This window comes from Simochromis diagramma, unplaced genomic scaffold (assembly GCF_900408965.1).
Source record: "Simochromis diagramma unplaced genomic scaffold, fSimDia1.1 OVJJ01000712.1, whole genome shotgun sequence".
NCBI classification, from domain to species: Eukaryota; Metazoa; Chordata; class Actinopteri; order Cichliformes; family Cichlidae; genus Simochromis; species Simochromis diagramma.
In genome coordinates this window covers 38,128-52,217 of record NW_024387024.1, presented here as the reverse complement: position 1 = coordinate 52,217, position 14,090 = coordinate 38,128, and the positions used below count along the sequence as shown (strand labels likewise).

Here is a 14,090-nt window from a genome sequence, read left to right as displayed (position 1 = left end):
TTCATAAAATGTAGAAATCTTCAAATATATCTGAAGTGCTTGGTGTAAATTCAATGATTCAAGCTCCAGTTGGTTGTCATCTTCATTGAAAAATAAATATGAATAAACGATTATAATATATAATAAATAATATCATGTGTTGTTGGTGTTTTCTGTAAATGTCTTTTTGAATGTAAATGCTTTGTTTGAGACAGACAGGGAGTCGCTATAAAGCTGTCCAATCAAATCCACGTCTGTAACAGAGACTGAAGAAGATTGTAACAGAGTCCAACAGTCTGCAGTGGCCACCACAGTCCACCATCTTCACATCACAATTTCAACATGTCTGTGAAGTCTCCTTGCCCTTGGGCTCATGCCTCGATGAACAAGTAGATAGAGTTCAAATGTGGGTTTTCAGTGAATGTATAAGTGCAATTTACTGTTACTGCTGCTGTTTGTGTTTTGTCAGGTTTGTTTCATTAACATTTCTCAGACAGAAGAAGGTGATATTCCAACAGAGCTGAAAAGGAGAGCCGTCGATTCCTTACATTTGAAGAGCAGAGCAGCTGAAGAGAAGCTGTGACTCCAACGTGAGATGGACCCTGTGATTCATCACCTCCACCAGCAACACACTGACCTGCATTCATCCATAGATGCCACTCAGGACCCTGGTTCCACAGCTGTTCTTGTTCACAGCTGCGTCCAGTTAGAGAGGAAACTGTATAATGCAATGATGATGTTCCAGCGTCATGTTATTGCTCCTCCTCCACATGCTTACCTGCCACAGTTTAACTCCGCCTCTCAGACAGTCATGTCACCTGATCTGCACGTTTTGCTGTACGATGACGTCATCTTGACGTTGACGAGGAGAAAAACTAGTTTTGTCCTGCAGATGGCGATCTTGCACCGTGTTCAGAGAGCTGACACTTTGATGATGCTGCTCTACTCAGCTTACTTTTATCCTGGGTTGGACTCTATATGAGCAGCTTCCACTCTGGTTTCACTGTTAAATACACTTGTTTGATTTCACTTGTAAAAGCTGAAAAATAAATATTTTATTGCAAAAATATTTGTTGGTACATTTTTTGCTTCATTTGAGGAATGAAGTGTTAAGGTGGAGAAATGAATCAGGTTAAAATAGTGGTGCTTTAAACCACTGCAGATGTATAATGTAATTTAACATGTTGATAATGGTTGTAGTGGGCTTGTAATGTAAATGTGGTCTGATTAAATGTGACATTGATGGTGACGCTGCATAAACCTGATAAAACAGTTCTATTAGTGGGTCTGTGTGATCAGCATCAGTGGGTGAAGGTGAGGCCTTGACTAGTAGAACGTCATGTTGGTGTATGACAACACATGAGCCAACATCAGACTCCGAGCGCTACGATGCTCAAGATCAGAAGATCCAGTGTGACATCAGCGTTACCTGGCAACAGCAGCCCTCAGCCCATCTGACTTTATTGGAGGATATTTACACCAGCAACACTGTTTAGTTTGATATGAAGGATTAACAACATGCTGTGATATCCAGTTCATCTGTAATAGATACTGGATCTAATCAGTCAGCAGATATTTGATCACCTTATTTATAACTATACTAGAAAAAAATACAACTGTGTTGGTGATTCATGCAAACTTGCATATCAGCCTTTTAAGGTTTTGTAGTATTGAGAACAAAGAGGTTGTGTTAGGGCTGAAAAGCCCGACTTGTTCTTCTCTGCAGGTCATCAAATGCACCACAGAAGTTTGTATTTGCAGAAGCCTGTATATGTTTGATGGCTTTATTATTCTCTGTTCAAAGACAATAAATGTGGAAAATGTCTCATGTAGTATCAGCTTCATTTAAAAATGACTGCAAACATTTAGAGAACATGTGCTGCTGTTTGTCCTACATTTCCAACACTGAACTAACCCTGAAAACGTGATGGCAGGTGGCAGATTGGAGTTCACATGAAATATCAGCAGCATGAAGACTGGAAAATATAGATGATAAAAATATGCAGCCAAACATTTGTGGACATGGATAAACTATCTGATCCAAAAAGCAGGAAGTGACACAGCTAGAAAATGAAAGTGTGTAACAGCTGAAGTCAAATGTAATGCAGAGTTGAATCTGCACTTGGATCCATCTGTGAAAGGTCCACATGTAGGGATTACATGAGTCATGATGTTTGTCAGTCCAGCTTGAAAACTCCATCTACTGTGGGCTACATATACTGGGCTGGTAGCTCCATAGTGTTGGAAAGAAACTATTCAACGTGCATATTTTAAAATCAGAGGCTCTTCTAACACAGGAGCCATGTTGAGTTTAGATTCCAGCCGACCACCGGCAGTCTGAAATGGAATGAAGCCCATTGACAGCGAGCAGGTCTAAACAGGAATGGAACGCATCCATGGATAATACACCACTTTATTTGAAGACATCTGTAGCACTGCCTCAGTTCTGGATGTTTCCACAGACTCCTCTGGCCTCTGTGCACCTAAAGAAAAGGTCAAAGGTCAGCAGCACATGTAGTTGGGATAAGTTTTCATTTACAAACAACAGTCGCACTGTGACAAAGTGGAGGAGCAGTTGCAATGCTCTCCATTTGTCCCATATGTGTTTACCTTTTCTTGCACATTGTACACATTATTCTGTTTCTATGTATTTGCTATGATTTGCTATTTGTCAAGTAACATTGCTTCACTCACTATCCCGGGTTTGTTTGTGTAAGCGTTCTGTTGCCGGCAAATCAAACATTCTGCAAATTAAGACAAATACTAAGTTATGTTTCTTTATATTTTATTATGTTACAGATTAAGTCATTTGTTCATACTTACTTTGTTTGTCTTTTCAGTCGTCATAAGGGTCAGGTGTGGGGAAACGCCCGCCTGGGATTTCCTCATTTTAAAGTCCTGATGATGTCACATATGACATCAGCAGGTCAAACAAAGTGGAGGGGTTTCTTTTTCCATAGAGATGCTTCCTTTTGTTTGTGTTAAGGTTTAAAGGGATTTGTTGAATGTTTTTCCTTTCGTTAATACTGCCATTTAGTTGTGTAAATGTGCATGTTAGAAGTGTGTAGAGGTTTTGTGTTTTTTGGATAATCTGTGTAGCGTTTTAGATCCCTCAGTTGAGTGAGTGGTACTGGCTGGGCAATTGGAGGGAAATTGGTGGCCCTATTTAAAGCCAGTCTCTATCAGATGCAGGAGAGAGGAGAGGTGAGTCGTGTCACCAGATCCATGTTATGTTGAGTTTTGTTAATAGAGTTTATTTGGGGAGGAAGTTTTGTTAAGTTACATTAAATTGACTTCACTGTAAATAAGTTGCTCACCTTGGAAATCTGAAATGTCTGCTTCCCTACCACCTTCCTTGACGTTCGAGTCTGACTACTTCACACGCACAAACTATACAATTATTTTCCTCCAATTTTCACTTGCAGAAATGGTCCTGTGTGATTTCTAGGCTGTGATATAAAAACTAGTTCCTAATGGCAGCGATTCACTCAGTAAACATGTGTTTCCTTCACCAACCTCACACACAGATCCAATAAGATCAAGAAGTGGGCAGTATAGTACAATATGTGTTATTTTGTACTGTACTGCCCAAACTAAAGATCTGCTGAAGTGTTGGAAATGATACAGATGTTTATTTTGGACGATACAGCAGAAGATCAGACATGAAAGTGGAGATAACACAGAAGACATGCAGCAAAGGGTCAGAGGTCAGACTGGGCCACTGGATTCAACAATGAGCCAATGATCATCAAGTAGTGACTAAAGCAGAGCCCTGACATTCTGACATTTATCACACAGTTAAAACAAATGTCTGCTGATGACTTCATCTCATGAAACGACTGATAGATGTCAGTTCATTGATCAGCTGAGCTGCTGCTGCTGATCTTCTTCATCGTGCACAGAAACATTCAGCTTGTTTCAATCAGTAAATAACTTTGAACTGTTCCCACTCAAAATGCTGTCAGAACAATGATCATTGTTACTCCCCTCGAGTCTTAATAAAGCTCAACTTGTTCTTTGTGTTTAAACTGACATTTATTTTGGACAGGAGGATTCTTCCACATCTTAACATGTAATGATGTCCAAACACAGCCGATACGATGCCGTCAAAACTAAAAGGAAATACAAACTTAAATGAATATTCTTACTAAAGTCCTTAAGCATTATATACAACGAAACATTCCAACAAAATTATCAATAAAGTACACATTACACCTCACACTGCGGCTATTGCGCTTGAATACCACGCAACAGTCGCGCATTTACATACAACGATAATAAATAAAACATTTACCTCATTGGCCTCACTCAAAGGGAATAAACTTTCATTTTTACGTGGTGGGGAGGTCCAAAAAAAAGGCACTCTTTATTTATCTTTCTGCACACGTGCAAACCTCGTGGCTCGTCTCTTAATTAGCTTGCTGAGTGTGACAGCCAAAAAATGTCCTCTTAGCCACAAAACCTTTCCACACAGAGGCCGAGTCATTCTCTGAGATCTGCTGCTGCATCTTCTCAGAGTGCTGATGTTTAGCAATGTCCACTTCTTTAGTGAACCTGTACTTGGCCTCTCTGTAGCAGTCCCTGTCTCCGCTTCTGAACGCCTTTCTCTTTTCCAGCCACAGCTTTTTGAGTTTAGGAGTAAACCAGGGTTTGTCATTGTTATAACTCACCCTGGTGCATGATGGCACAATGCTGTCCTCACAGAAGTGGATATAGGAGGTGACAGTGTCCGTAAACTCGTCCAAGCTGTTAGAAGCAGCCTTCATTGTGTCCCAGTCTGTAGACTCCAAACACGTGCGAAGCTCCTCCACAGCCTCGTTGCTCCACAGTTTTTTGGTCCTCACGACAGGTTTGGAGAGCTTCAGCCTCTGTCTGTACGCGGGGATTCGGTGGATCATGACGTGGTCAGAAAGTCCGAGTGAAGCGCGGGGGACTGCACGATAGGCCCCGCTGATCGTGCTGTAACAGTGGTCTAATGTCCTCTCCTCTCTGGTCGGGCATTTAATATACTGCTTGTATTTGGGAAGCTCATGGCTCAGACTGGCTTTGTTAAAGTCCCCAAGAGCAATAATGAGAGAGTCCGGGAATGTCCGCTCCATGTGCAGTATCTGCTCCGCGAGTGCGCACTGAGCTGCCTGCACATCCGCATCTGGCGGGATGTAAACAGCGGCCAGGATGAATGAAGCAAACTCCCGCGGAGAATAAAACGGTTTGCAGTGAATAAAAAGGTATTCCAGAGAGGAAGAGCAGTGCTGAGCAATCACTGTTACATCTGTGCACCAGCCACTATTGATGTAGAAGCAGACACCTCCACCTTTGGTCTTACCAGAGAGAGAGGCCTGCCGGTCCGCGCGCAGCAGATGGAAGCCCTCCAGCTTGAGCGCGCAGTCCGGGATGTCCTCACAGAGCCACGACTCCGTAAAACATAAGACACAGGAGGAGGCAAAGTCTCTGTTCATGCTTCTCATCAGGGCCAGCTCGTCTATCTTATTCCTGAGTGAGCGTACATTGGAAAGGAAGATCCCAGGAAGAGCAGTTCGCAGTCCGCGTCTCCTCAGACGCACGAGTGCGCCGGCTCGCTTTCCTCTCTTTCGGCGTCTCACTTTCGTGATCAGAGTCTGCAGTAAATCTGCCGCAGATGCGACAAATATTGGAAGTAAATCCACAGGTGTTGTAGTCCTGTAGTTAAGAAGCTCTTCTCTGGTGTAAGAATATCCAGAGGAGTGCCCAGACACAGAAGTTATGCACAAAAACAAAACAGAAGTAACGCACTGAAGCACCAGGGCACCGGCGCCATCTTGGATTTGGATGCCCATTAACCTTATAATTCCTGGTGTGTGTGTGTGTGTGTGTCTGTCTGTCTGTGTGTGTGTGTGTTTGTGTAGAGAGAAACAGCCAGGTTCATAATGGATATAAGGAAGTTTTTTCCAAAAAAAGGAACCACATTCAGGTAAAAGTGTAAAATCAAATGATCCGTCAATCAAGAATAATGTTGGATCAGTGTTTCAGTATTTATATCTTTTATGTGGTTGGGTTATTTGCCTTTTGGTTGAAAGTACACTGAGAGAGGACTTTTTGTTAGTGATCTTAATAGGGTTTTGGAGTTGACGTCACGCTGCAATGCATTGTGGGAGCGCAGCGCCATTTTCGGGGTCTACGAATCAAAACAAACACACTGTGTTGGAACGACGACTACAAGAAAGATGCTTAAGAGCCTCTCAAAAGAGAATGAACTGTATAGAGACTGATTGCGTCCAGAGGCGAAGCAGCGGCACTTGCAGAAAATAGCGTGCATCGCAAATCTGGACCCATTTGAAATACGGCAGTGGAGTAAAGACCCAGACGACTTACCGCAACTGTCCTACCCCGATATCTTCACGTATCTTGTTTGACACAATGCATTACGGCGTGACGTCAACTCCAAAGCCCTATAGGGCTTTCACGTATCTTGTTTGTGGAGTAAGCGCTTACACAGCAAACCAGTTTCGTAATTACAAGTCACTGGAGGCGCACATCCAATTTACAAATGGCTGGGTGCAAGATTTGGCTATTTTCAAGCCGCCAAACTCTGAGTACGTCGTCATTAATACCAAGGTAAGTCAGCTGGAGTGCATCGAGTGAAATAGCCATTTTCCACCCCCACCATAATTAATGTTATACATTTATCATTGAACTGCTAAAATATCGTTATCATATTATATGCCCATAATTGTAAAGTAGATGCAAATTAACACATTGATAATTGGGCAAATTATTAACACCAATTTGTGTCCTTCCTGTCTCATTTCATTTATTGTCTTTACATCAACCAATCAAGTCACTCCATTCGATGTTTGATCGCAAATTCTACAACTTCCGAGACCACCAACGATGATATTATTCAGCTATAAAGTGTGATGTGAACATATTTAGAACTTACCGGAATGAAAATGTCTTGAGCACACCAACTGATATCTGGAGACGTAACAGAACTTGATATCAGCTCGTCTCACGGCTGCTATCCAGGCTAGACGCCTTCGTTTGGTAATATCCGATACATGAGCTCCTTCATGTTGCTTCCAGGTTGGGAGAGCATAAAAAGACAATCCAAACTTATTCCCGTGCTGGTCGTAAGATCGAACATTGCAGCCGACCACACAGCAAGTACGAACCATGGCTATGCTTTCGCTCCTTACTTAGACCCCCAAAATGGCGGATCGGGCCAAAATCCTTTCCACGCCCACCCCCGTGACATCACGCTCCAAAGCCCTATAGGGTAGGGGAAATTAAAGTAAGATGGAGAGAATGGGCCAATAGCTAGATTCGTAGGAGGGATAAAGTGAGTTGCGTGGAGAAGAATGACTGGAGCCACAGGTAAAGTTGCTATGAATTGTATTAAACTACTTAGCAACAATTTAACAGCATTTCATGAACAGGAATGAAAACATAAAATAAAATACAGTGACAGCAATAATAATAACAATCAGAATCCTATCTGAGCTCAGATATGTCAGTCTTGCCGGCTTAATAGTCAGTGTTCAGTCAAGTCAAAAAGTTTGTGATTACAGTGCATCTTAATCATGAATGCAATCTTTAAATCACAATCAGCTTATTCTATCATCAAGGTGCACATTTCTATCAGAAATCAGAAATAAACCATAAACTATGGTAGCATTGCTTTACACTGCATAGCAATGAAGCAATATATTATTTACACTCAATGTACAGAATAAAATTACCAAAATAATATACAAAAACCCACAGGCTGTAGTTTTACAGTATGTGCTAACGTATCAGCACAGTAAGGATACACACGGACATCTATCCAGTGCCGCTCGAGCATCAAATGTAACAAAAATAAAGTAGATTCATGACCTTTAAGATCAACATTAACTTATTCCATCACCTAATTTTAGTACATTTAATATGCAACAAGTAATACTAGAACATCATCAGCACACAAGCTGAGTGCTCAAAATGGCTGAACTCCGTGAGAAACCCCGTGTGTTCTCCCACAGTGAAAACGTGGTCAGCTACAGCTGCAGCTATGAGCATTAGGCTAGTTAGCTTTTCAATTAGCCTGATTCACCCAGTCCCAGTTTAACTCACCAGCACACTTCTAATGTTCAACTCTCAGAGAGGATCTTGTTCAACTCTCAGAGAGGATCTTGTCCACTTCATCCGCTCCCGCGCAGATCTACAACATTGAAATTGGGCCATTATATTCCCTGTTAACTTCTTGTTAGCTTTTTAGCTTCAAGGTTAGCTTAACAGCTTCTGACTCACCGTGATGGTTTCAAGGTCCGAAATGTTCACAATAAATCAGGTCCGTTTCTCCAAGGTCCATGCAGATCTCCGGTATGGATATTTGCTCAATTTATCAAGTTAATAGTTATTTTCCAGCGAAAAGCTTGGCGGTGAAAAATCAGCGATGGTCTCGTGCACCTCCGTCTCTCTCTGTGTCTGAGCACGTGACGGTACAGAGCAGGGGAAGGCGGGGCTTGTTCCTTCCTAACCAGTAGGGGTGTTAAATATACTCGTTGGGTTTTATTCCTATATTTATAGTATTTATCTTTTATTATTGATTTATTTTTGATCAACTCAGTGATTAACAGAGTAATGATGAATCACAATTAACAATAACAATGTTGTAGTGCATTACTGAGTCGTGTAAACTCACTGGGTTACATCTCTGTTATCTAAATGAAGACGTGCAGCACAGCAACCACAGCAGCGCTCAGATCACACGTATCCTGTTATTATGTATAACACACAGTGAAATGTAGCCACGCTACATTTCACGCTCCTCGACATGTGCAAAAATTTTTTTTTTTTTTGGGGGGGGGGGGGGGGGGGGTGTAGAGGAAGAACATTATATATATATATATATATATAGTATATACACCGGGTGAATGTGCAGTAGTAGCAGCAAGCAGGTGAATTCTGTACATTAATATGAATAGACATCTGACTATTTTACAGGATAGACAATATAAACATATTTAAAATTAAAGGAATTGAAATGTACATTGTGCCTTGGTTTAGTGTCTGGAAGAGTCCTGTCTCAGTCAATTATAGATGATGTGAGAGGGCGGGTGTGTGTGTTTAGGGCACGGATGGCTTGGGGATAGAAGCTCCTCTTGAGTCTCTCTGTCCTTGCCCGGAAGATGCGGAACCTTCTACCAGATTGCAGAAGTTGGAACAGTTTGTTGCCAGGATGGGACGGGTCCTTCAGTATCTGCGCTGCTCTAGTCCGGCATCTCCTGGTGTAGGTGTCCTGAAGCGGGGGGAGAGCAATCCTGCAGCAGCGTTCTGCTGTACGGATCACTCTCTGGAGAGCTTTTTGGTCCTTCACACAGCTGTTCCCGAACCACGATGTCATGTTCTGTGTGAGGATGCTCTCCACAGCGCCTGTATAGAAAATCCTGAGGATCTTTGGAGAGACCCTGAACTTCCTCAGTTGTCGTAGGTGATACAGGCGCTGCCTAGCCTTTTTGGTCTGGACCTGAATGTGGGCAGCCCATGTCAGGTCTGAGGAGATGTGGACACCAAGATACTTGAAGGACTGCACCCTCTCCACTGGAGCTCCATTGATGATGATGGGCTTGTAGTCTCTGTGCTGACCCCTTCTGAAGTCCACCACCAGCTCCTTGGTCTTGCTGACGTTCAGCTGGAGGTGGTTGTCCTGGCACCACGATGCCAGATTCTTCACTTCATCCATGTAGGCCGCCTCATCGTTGTTGGAGATGGCACCCAACACCACTGTGTCGTCAGCAAACTTCACAATGGTGTTGGAGCCATGGGTGGCCACACAGTCTGAAGTGTAGAGGGAGTAGAGCAGTGGCGAGAGGACACATCCCTGAGGTGCTCCTGTGTTGATGGTGATGCTGTTGGAGAAGCACCTGCCCACCCTCACCACCTGATCGGAGCGGAGCGGTCAGGAAGGCGTCTGGACGTGGCCGCGCCATCTTGTGTGATAGCTAGGGCACAGCCCCCAGCCCTGTGAGCCTAAGCTGAATAAACAGTTAGCAAAAATGATCCATAGATGGCCTGAAATCCCCCAGTTAGCAGTTTGGTAGATAGCTATGACATGCTAATCCCATCCAGCAGCTGTATTCTACCTGTAAGCTGATCCCTGCTGAGCCAAAGCACTTTTTCATATACAAATTACAACCTTTAATAGAAACCTATTGGTCAGCATCTTATCAGCCTGCTGTTAGCTTCACTCCACAGAAAACTGAGAGAAACTAACAGAGTTGATAAAGAATAAAGAGAAATGTGCTGATTTAAAGCCTTTGAAGTGCTTCAGATGATCTCTGTCCACTTCTGTCCACTCATTCATTCATGTAAGCTTTCTAATGCAGCTTTGATCTTCACAGTCTGCTTCATGAAACTCATTCTAACCCTGAATGTCAGAGTGTTCCTCCTTCTCTTTCCCATCATTCATGCTGGCAGTGGAGGAGATTTGGATGTTGGACTGTGTTTTGGATGATGTGTGTATGTTTGTGTTGGACTGATGTCTGTAAAGCAAACGCACATTTTGCTTTGGATTTCAGTGTCAGACAGACTTTAAGGTGGAATGAAGAGTTTGAGAGTTTCACAGTGAATTATCCAGTGGAGGATTTTTCTTCTTCTTTGAAGGTTTGAAATGTGAACATTGTTCTGCTACAGTCAATGGACTAAACCAGAGAAGAAGAAAACAGACTTTACCATGAAGATCCTCAGTGTGGATCAGTATAATATCAGCCTGATGTCTGCAGTTTAGTGTCAGCACAACTTTCACATCATATTCATCTCAGCACAACTAAAACATGCTGACTGACCTCAGAGTTTCAAGTCCACATCCTGGACTCTCCAGAAAACCACACAGATGCTTCACTCCTGAATCCTGCAGCTTGTTGTTCAGGCTCAGTTCCAGCTCTCTCATATGGGAGGGGTTGGACTTCAGTGCTGCTGCCAGATAATCACAGCTGATCTCTGACAAACCACAGTCCCACAATCTGTGTAAAGAATGAAAGATGTAAGTTTATTAGACAAAGTGTGAGCTTGAAATCATTCAGTGTTTCATCATCTGTTCAGAGCTGAAGAAGGTTCAGAATGTAGAAGTTTAGAAAATGGAAACTCCAAACAGCTGAAGCCAACAGGAAGCAGCTTCAAACAAACACAACAAGAGAAAAAACTCTGAATGTTTCACATTAAAGTCGTACATTTCTCATAAAAACAGGACAAAGACTTGAAAAAGTCGTGTTTTTCCTTCCAGGAACCACAAGGCTTCACTTTTAAAGGTGAAGTGTGAAAGAAATGGACATATTTGAAGTCCAACACCTTTTTCCAGTCACATTATTAAAGCAGACAAACTACAAGCTCATTTTCATTCCAACAAGTCATCTTCTGACCTGGACTAACAACACTGGTCTCTATGTGCAGCTGGCTGTGAGACCAGTGCTCAGGGAGCATCTACAAAGTGCAACACTGAAAGAACATCACACACTCATTTGCTTCCAGCACTTTCACACAAACATCTACTGTCATTATTGTCACCAAACTCTGTGGATCCTTTATTGCAAATTCAAATGGGATCAAATGGTCAGACAAAAGAGGGTTATGAGGAAATATGATGAAATGTAAGATAAGATAAGATAAGATAAGATAGAACTTTATTAATCCCTCGGGTGGGTTCCTCTGGGAAATTCGACTTCCAAAAAAAAGCACAGCAACGACCGAAGTTACAGTTACAGAATTGTTATATATATATACACACACACACACACATATATAAATACAGAGACAAATATAAATAAAATATACAAAGCGGATAAATAGAATAAATAGGAATAAAAAATAAAAATACAAGTGAATTGCACATTTCAAGTATTGAGTCTATTGCACCGTTGACTATTTACAAAAAGTATTGCACAAGGTATTGTACAGTGAGGTGAAGAGGCACTACAGCTTATTTGTTCCCCCCTCCTTTGTCCTCCTGTTTCCCCTCCCTCTCCCCTCCAGAGAGGAGTTGTTGTGTATTAGCAGCAAGTTATTGAATCATTTTCCTCAGAAACCAAACAAAATGATTGACAAACATGTTTTTACAAACTCAGTGTTGGACTTGGATCAGCAGGATAAGCTGATGTTTAAAGGCATTTGAGTGTCGCTGTATGAGAGTCCAGTTATTACTCAATATTTATGGATGATGTTCTTTCAGTGTTGCACTTTGTAGACGCTCCCTGAGCCTCACAGCCAGCTGCACATGGACCAGCTGACATTACCCAGCATTAGAGGCGGGTGTAAAAAAATGGATTTTCCTATTTAAATGGTTTTAATTTGAATAAAGCGATGTTGATTCATTCAATCCTGAATCGATTTTTAATATAAATGTATTTTGCCAGAATCTCAGGTTAAAGCTCCCAAAAGTATTTCAACAACAAGCAAACAGATAAAACAGTAAATGAGAGCAGCTAAACACACAAAGATGGAAACACAGAGCGTGGATCGTTCACTCGACGGCACGTACACGGACACGCCGTCGGGGCTGAAAGTGGACAGCTCACAGATCCTGAAGCTGCAGGTTTCATCTGCCTCCAACCAAAACTGACTGAACCAGCAGCAGAAGAAGATCCAAACTCCGCTTTACGTTTGATGAACATCGTCATGAATTCTCTCTGACTTTGACGTTTACTTCCTGCACAGCTCTCTCTCTCTCTCAGTGTACTTCAAGAACAGTTTACCTTCAGAAATCTGTTTCCTGCATTATTCACTGCTTATTACGCACCAGTCTGCTGTTGTGTTCACTGCTGTCGGCCTCCGAAAACAAAGCCTCATTTCTGCTGTTCAATACTGAAGAAATTTAAACCTTTTAAAATGATGACAGATTACAAACTCTCAGCTGTGTCTGTAATCAAATCTCTGTAACTTTGCTTCCCTTCAGCAGCATCAGCTCATGTTCACATGTTGATTCATGGTTTGCTTCAGTTTTTGATGGACTGCAGAATATTTTGAAGGTTATCTGCTATAAAAAGCCAGAACAGGAAAATCTGCTTCATGTGTTTCTGTTTGATCCTCAGTGACTTTGACACAAAGGCCTCTGCTGTGATGATCACACCTCTGATCAAGTCTCACAGTGTCAGCTTTGTTTTTATACATATGGATATGTGCTGATAAATGATCAGAGTTATAATATTTCCCACTGTCTGCTGTGTGCCGTGACCTTTGACCTGCTAAAGACAGTCAGCTGTGGATTATTCATTGTTGTGTCTGATACTTAGAACTGTGAGGAAGAACACTACACAGTTAATCAGGGTCCCCTCTCTCTGAATCAGGAAAGGTGGGCAGGCCGCGTGTGGGCCGCGGGCCATACGTTGAGTCTCACTGTTTGAAATGTGAACATTGTTCTGCTGCAGTCAATGGACTAAACCAGAGAAGAAGAAAACAGACTTTACCATGAAGATCCTCAGTGTGGATCAGTATAATATCAGCCTGATGTCTGCAGTTTAGTGTCAGCACAACTTTCACATCATATTCATCTCAGCACAACTAAAACATGCTGACTGACCCCAGAGTTTCAAGTCCACATCCTGGACTCTCCAGGAAACCACACAGATGCTTCACTCCTGAATCCTGCAGCTTGTTGTCGTACAGGTCCAGCTCTCTCAGATGGGAGGGGTTGGACTTCAGTGCTGCTGCCAGATAATCACAGCTGATCTCTGACAAATCACAGCCCCACAATCTGTATAAAGAATGAAAGATGTAAGTTTATTAGACAAAGTGTGAGCTTGAAATCATTCAGTGTTTCATCATCTGTTCAGAGCTGAAGAAGGTTCAGAATGTAGAAGTTTAGAAAATGGAAACTCCAAACAGCTGAAGCCAACAGGAAGCAGCTTCAAACAAACACAACAAGAGAAAAAACTCTGAATGTTTCACATTAAAGTCGTACATTTATCATAAAAACAGGACAAAGACTTGAAAAAGTTGTGTTTTTCCTTCCAGGAACCACAAGGCTTCACTTTTAAAGGTGAAGTGTGAAAGAAATGGACATATTTGAAGTCCAACACCTTTTTCCAGTCACATTATTAAAGCAGACAAACTACAAGCTCATTTTCATTCCAACAAGTCATCTTCTGACCTGGACTAACAAC

General features: G+C 42.1%; 2 long non-coding RNA genes across 2 annotated transcripts; both read right to left on the bottom strand.

The window, feature by feature from the left end:
• Nucleotides 1-1,505: 1,505 nt before the first annotated feature.
• LOC120739426 lies at nt 1,506-2,846 on the bottom strand. Its single transcript, XR_005697214.1, has 2 exons — nt 2,803-2,846; nt 1,506-2,462 (listed from the first exon to the last, which is right to left on the bottom strand). It is a non-coding gene; the product is annotated as an uncharacterized LOC120739426 (long non-coding RNA).
• Nucleotides 2,847-9,948: 7,102 nt separating this feature from the next.
• Nucleotides 9,949-13,542, bottom strand: LOC120739425. Its single transcript, XR_005697213.1, has 3 exons — nt 13,508-13,542; nt 10,782-10,958; nt 9,949-10,637 (listed from the first exon to the last, which is right to left on the bottom strand). It is a non-coding gene; the product is annotated as an uncharacterized LOC120739425 (long non-coding RNA).
• Between the last annotated feature and the right edge of the window lie 548 nt (nt 13,543-14,090).